A 7,290-nucleotide genomic window follows, 5' to 3' on the forward strand; every position below is an offset into this window, starting at 1 on the left:
TTTTCGGCATGAACTTCGAGGTCCCTCTTTTCTCGGTGCCCCACGCGTTCGAGTGGACACTTGCCATAACGGGGGTCTGCGGCGCCGTCATATTCTGCTGCTTCCTCTGGTACTTCAAGAAGAGGAGGTTTTTCCCCTTGTAGGTAAAAGCTTTTCAATCGCCCGGTCCAGAGTCCAGACAGCAGCGTATGGAAATCGGTTACGGCAATTGTACATGCATTTTTCTCGAAAATGCGCCGTGATAGAGCCGCGGTGTCTGTACACGTGAGCTTTTCTCCTTTTAAGCTTACGGCGCTGAGCCTCTGATCGTGTAGCTTCACCGGGTCTACTGTACACTTTTATTATTGTTGCTGGGTGTACTGCATGTAACACTGTTCCGCCCTGGAAGAGGAAAAGAGCCCAGCTGTTCTCTCTGCCTTCGCAGTGCGTGTCGTTGCTGTGGTGAGTACAGGAAGCCTTATGCTCCAGTGGTATCAGGAGCTTTCGGCCTGTTCGCTGGTTGGTTTCTGGGCTGGTTTGGGCTGGCTGGTGCTGGTTTGTTGTGAGAGAAAAATACTGTTGGCTGGCTGGTTTGGGTGAACAGGGTGTTTGCCTTCACGTGATCACGACAAGAGAGAGCAATACCGACGCGTGATTGCAGGTACTAGTAGCAGTTGTAAACTTGAGCTGCAACTGCAACCGTGAATTTGCACTTGCGTCTCCAGTATAGTATAACAAAAAAAATTGGGCCTGAAGCTGCTTTTGCTTCCTGCTAACCACCGCGGAATGCGTACACAGACTGGACCGGCACACATAGCACATTTCCATTGGTGCGTTTTGTGAGGGACCAGCACGTAGTATTTTCGTGGCGATCGATGGATGGCTATCGTTTCTAATAATTTCTTCCCTGAGAAAGCGATCTTTGCTTGCTGATAGCCACCTCTCTGTTAAGTTATTCTGTGATTTGCTTACACGTGGAAAAAATGGCAGATGGTAGACCACACAAGCAGACGATTTCCGTATGTACCGGGGCCCTGTGTATCTGAGTGTGCTGGCGCACCGAGTTCTCCAGCTCCGTTCTAGGGGGTCCACTGCCGCGGAGGTGCGCTCCTCGGTGCAGGAACACCCGGTGCACCCCCACCCAGCATCGGGTCAAACTGTGCAGTAAAAACTCCCAAGTGGTCCAATGGGTGCTTGGTCCCAAGTTCAGACAGGGTCCAGCCTTTATTCATTATTATTCAGACGGTGAAAACCTCGTAAATCTCTAGGTGGACAAATTTGTCGTTGCTGTTGTTGACCACGTAAAAAGAAAAGAAAAGAAGGAATGTCACTCTATTTTTATCTTATTTATCGAACTATTTTAAATTTGATCAACATTTTGATAGAAAATAGTTACTTCATGAAACAAATTTCATGATAAATCTAATAACACTTACTCCCTCGGCCCTATAAAAAGTATTATTCTCACTTCTCGAGAAGTCAAACATTTTTAACTTTGATCAAATATATAAAATATTAATAACTATGATACATAATTACTATCATTAGAGAGATCGCTGAATATATTTTTATAGTAAACTTATTTACATACAAATATTACTAATATTTTCTATAAAATTAGTCAAAGTTAAGGAAGTTTGACCAACACGTTTCTCGTTGTGACACTTTATATGGGACAATGGGAGTATTTAGTAATATAAATATTAGTATTCTTTTCCCGAATAACATAAATTTGGTTAAATCTAAGACTTAGGATAAAACAATGCCATTTTTTTGGAAGGAGAAAGTACAGTGACTAATCTAGTCATTGTAACCGTTGCAATTTGTCACATGTATATGGGCCAGCAAGTCATTTGCTGATTATTTTAAGACGCCAACAAGAACACAATCTCTGCACAAATCTCACTTAAGATTTGAAATTACTATTATATGCTGCTAAAAAATTGCTTCTGCGCAGCTGCAGCAAACAAAACCCATGCTGCCAGTTGCCCTCATCCCCCAGATCTCATTCCCCCTCTCCCTGTCTTTTCACCATAGTTCAAACCACAACACACGCGATGGCGGGATATTTAACTTTTTACCATCGTAACGAAGGATGCCTCCTGAGATAGCAGCCTTAGTTTTGACGCTATGCTTTTAACATCAGAGAGAGGAAAGCGATACAGATTTGCCACGTTTGCTGGCATGGCACGCCAGCACAGCAGTCAGCTTGGGTCGGAGGCATTAGGGTCAGGTAAAATGACCGCCCTGCCCTTGGCCTCCCTATTCCCTCCCCCGCGCGGCCCGGCCCACTCCACTATCCCCTTCTTTCTCCTCTGCTCCACGCGATGCTCGGGCACCACAGCGCCGCCGCCGCTGCCAACGACGCGTACACCGCCGCCCGCCCCCCCCCACCTCGAGCCATGTCCTAGTACGCAAAGTCCTCCGCCGCTGGAAGGGTCAGGAGTAGGCTGCAAGGTTTTCGGAGCTCCCGCGCTGCTTCCATTGCTATGGATCCAGTTGGTGAGCTGAGCGGGTTCCCGCTGATCCCTTGCCCGGACTACGGTCTTGCTCGGGTGGTGGAGGCGCGGACCAAGAAGGACACTGAAAACCACGAACGTCTATTCTTCAAGTGCGCGAGGAACGGGGTGAGTTGTGTATAATCTGTTCCCCCTCATTAGCATTTAGGGTTCTAAATCTCCCTCTAAATCTTGTTGATTTTACCAGTTTTCGAAGCTGTGTGGGTACTATCAATTTGAGAAGGAATATTTTCAGTAGTTGAAGGATACCGGCATTATCCTAGTTCGCCCCTCGAATTGGACAGAGTTGATGATGGAACAGGAAGAGGCTTCAGTTGACAGTCCAAATGGTGACAAGAAGGGGAAAGAATTGGAGCAGAAGATGGAGTCACTGATTTGGTAGATGAACATGTTCATTGCCTGTGTTGTATGTTTTGCATTTGGGTGTGTACTGATGTATGGTATAACTAAGTGACAATGTAGGCATGTGTACTGATGTATGGGGGATGCAATGATGTATGGAAATGAAATGAAAATTATGGTTCAATGTGTCTTTGTTCATTACCAGTTTTGGGCATATCAAAACATAGCAGAAGGCTATACCCAAGATAACCATAAGTGATGAGACAAAGCAACCATCATACATGAACAAAATCAGATCAACACACAATAAGTAGAGCAAACACATTAACTAGATGACATTAAGCAGCAGTACTTAATCTAGTTATCAGACATACATTGTTCTGGCCACATACATGAAACACATAAGTTTGTGATGCCCACATATATTGTTCTGGGCACAGACTAGTTGTGGCGACATACATAGCTTGATCTGGCCAATCAAGGCCGTAGTCACACAAAAGTTTCATTTTTGTTGCCTTGACAACCAAAATGAAATTTGCCTTGCTGGCTGGACTCATTTCTTTCCCTTCTGGCTGGACTCTTCCTTGTCTTTGTAGCTAGCATCTTCCTCCTTGGAGTCATCTTTTTAGCAGGCGGGTCCACCAATGCAGCTGATGTTTCATCAAGCTCAGACACAACTTGGAGATCCCAGCACATGCTCCTATTGGTGAACAAATATTTTTAGTATGGCAACAGCTAGATCAGTCACAACATGTATAGTTAGACCTTGCATGCCTCCTAGTGCATGTAGGAGTTGAAGGTGGAGCATATTCAACCTCAATTGGGGCCACGTCTAGCACTTCCCTCTCTATAGCTGCTACTGCATCGGCTGCTACTGAAGCTTTAGCTGCAGCATCTTCAGCCGCCTTTGCTGCCTTAGCTGCTGCTTCTTTAGCTATGGCCATCCTTGTCCTTGGAGTGTTTCCTCCACTAGGTGTAGGATCTGTATTGGTCTTCTTCCTCCCAGGTTTGGGGGCTGACTTTTTGGTTCTCTTCCTGTAGATCAAGTGTTAGCTAACATTGTTAACATGGTTAACAGATTTACAAGTAAACTGTTAGTTCATTACCTTTTTTGGTGCCAGTTAGTGAACACCTCCAGCTTCCACTCTAGTGCCCATACTCACCACAACTAGGGCATTTCACCTGTCTTGTTGCTTTGGCACTTCTCTCAGATGGATCAAGATACCTTTTCTTCTTTAGCCTGCCTGGTCGTATGTTCTTCTTTGTAGTTGGTGGGAACAACTTGAAGCCCTTGTCCACCTCTAGCCACTGTCCTCTATCTGTTATCATGGGAATGATCCCACGGTAAGCAACTTGGAACTTCTCAACTGAATAGTACTTGTCCACAAACTGATCCATATTGGGCTGCCTCTGAGTTGTGATAACAGCCAATGCATGTGGGCAAGGCTTTCCAGTAACTTGCCACTCTCTACAAGTACATATATGTTTTGTCAGGTACACAACATGCCTCCTTACCTCTTCATCCTTGTAAATCTCAGTCACTTCTGCTTCCTCTGGGTGACCTTTAGTAACATTGAGATGGCCTAAACCCCTAGAGGCTGCATTCAGCTGATGGATAACTACAGGTAGTATTCCAGAAGACAGGGCATTTGATATCTTCCTCCTCTTAGCTAAAAGAGTGAGGGTCTTCTCTCTAATAGCATCAGCCAAGCAGTGAACAGGTAGATCCTTGTGCTCCTTGATCCAAGCATTCCAACTCTCAGCTAGATTATTATTGATGTAGTCACATTTTATGTCTGCACTAAACTTGCTCCTAGCCCACAGCAGGTTGTGATATTGTTTGAGCCATCCAGCCACATCTAGACTAGCTTCCAGTACCTTGTCAAAGAAAAACTTGAACTTGTGGGGTGTATATGCCCTAGGAGCAGGCCACATGTTCTTACCATATACATCTCCTGAGTAGTACTTCTTCATGTTCTCCATCAAATGCCTAAAGCACTCCCTCTGTTCATAGTTAGGGAACACCTTGGCCACTGCTGCTTCAAGGCCCTTGCAAGCATCAGTACAAACAGCTAGCTTCTCCATAGGGCCTATTGCCTTGCTGAGTTGTTCCATGAACCAAGTCCAATTTTCTTTGGTCTTAGAGTTAAACAATCCAAATGCCAAGGGGTACATCCAGTTATGCCCATCCAATGCCTGAGCTGATGGCAAGTGCCCATTCCAAAGCCCATTTAGCGCAGTTGAGTCTATACTTATATATGGCCTACATCCATTTATGAAACCATCAATAGCAGCCTTGAAACAACAAAAAATCTTTTAAAATGAATCTTATCCTCCACAGTCTCTGTATCTATCTCCAATATACTTCTAGGTGATCTCATCTCAACCTCTGCCTTGAATCCGTACAACCAGTCAAACGAGTCATCCCATTTTTCAAATAACTTGTTGGCTGCCCTTTGTCTGCCATAAACTACAATATGGTATGCAATCTCTATTTTGTACTTCTCTTGAAGCTCCTCCTGTAGTGCCTTAGGGTAGGCTTCCTCTTCAGTAGGTGTATGACCCTTTCTGCCACCCAAGCCTGTGATGCCATTGTCCTAGCAACTCTAGCTGTAGAAGCACAATTGTGAGTGCTTTGATTTATTTGAATTTGCATAATTAACAAAAGAAGCCTGCATAAGTAACAGTGCATGAAAATAATTACAAAAATTGAAAAACAAGTGTGAAACAAACTAGAAAAAATACCCTGACACTCCCATCATGTTGTGTCCTAGCTCTAATAATCCAAGGGCAGCCAAGAGCCCCACAGTTTCCCCTAAACCTCTTCTTGTCAGAATGAATAGTAGCAAGTTCAAACTCCTTTACTATGGCATGCTGCTTCACTGCTAGCCTTAAATCATCCATACTAGGGTAACAAGTCCCAACTGACATGTCAGGATTATCCCTATCCCACTCAAACATTGGCTCCTCTTCCGCATTGTCATCAACTGGAACAACAGCTTCAGCCATATCACTGTGCATTTCAGCTGTCATTGTAGGGATAGGCACTGCTTCTCTAGCTGCTTCTTCTGCCCTCTCATTTGTAGCCTTAAATCCCATTGCTTCATATACCTTGTCCTCATCTGCAGCTGCATTAGCAAAACCATCATCTTTCTCATCTGGCAGTATGGTCAGATTGGCCCAATCCACTTGCTCTGGTATATCATCAGGCATAGATAGAGGTGGAGGGAGTGGAGAACTACAGGTATCACCAGTGCCCTCTGCATTCTCAGGTATAGAACCACTGCCTCCAACATTATCATGAATACCACTGCCTCCAACATTACCATGAATAGCACTGCCTTCACTAGTTGTGACACTAGAAACACATCTACGAGCAGTACTGGCATTACTAGAGCCTTCCCCATGTTTACTGACCACATCCACTACAACAATAGCAACCCTCTCAGCCCATCTTTCTTTAATTAGCTGATGAAAATGTTCATCCCTCCTGACTTTCCACTCAGAATCACTGTCAGTGTCAACTACCCAGACTGATAGAGTTTGTGATGGCCCTCAGATGATCTTTGTGGCCATATCATCATTAAATTTCTCCAGACTGTACTGTAAGTTTCTTTCCAACCACACATCATGCTCTTGGTCGACCATTTCTACTAGCCCATACTCCCCATCAGTGACGTACTTACCAACCTTAACAACTAATCTAAACGCGTTGCCAGGATCAATCCTGACAAGAATCAGTGAACAAATATGCTACGCGACATGCTTCCTATTCAAGGTCTACAATTTCGCATGCAATTCAAGATTGAACTTACCAAATGGGGCACCCGCTAGAATCCATTGTAAGGAGTACTACCAGATCAGCTGCCTACGAATCACAGATGGAGAAAAAGCCAAATCAGAACGATGAACCCTAACCCTAAAACCAACCTCACAGTGCAATGCAGATCGGGGCTATGGTGAGTACCAGAAACATACCTTTACTCCATCGCGAAAGATCTCGGTGGCTTCTGGGACATGGCTCGAGGTGGGGTGTGGGCGGTGGTGTACGCGTCGGCGGCGGCGGCAACAGCGCTGCGGTGGCCAAGCGTCGCGCGGAGCAGAGGAGAAAGAAGGGGAGAGTGGAGTGGGCTAGGCCACGCGGGGGAGGGAATAGAGAGGCCAGGGGTAGAGGCGGTCATTTTACCTAACCCTAATGCCTCTGACCCAAGATGGACTGCTGTGTTAGTGTGTCACGCCAACAAATGTGACAAATCTGTATTGTTTTCTTCTCTCTGATACTAAAAACGTACCGTCAAAACTTAGAACTTAGAAGACACAAGTCTATACTGCTGTCTCTACCTACGTCTCCGTGGTGATAGTAAAAAGTTAAATATCCCCGCGACGGCAGCACGAGCCACCCAAGTCAGAACTCAGAACCCAGAAGACACAAGTCACCGAGAGGCGACAG

This window comes from Miscanthus floridulus, chromosome 11, assembly GCF_019320115.1.
Source record: "Miscanthus floridulus cultivar M001 chromosome 11, ASM1932011v1, whole genome shotgun sequence".
NCBI lineage: Eukaryota > Viridiplantae > Streptophyta > Magnoliopsida > Poales > Poaceae > Miscanthus > Miscanthus floridulus.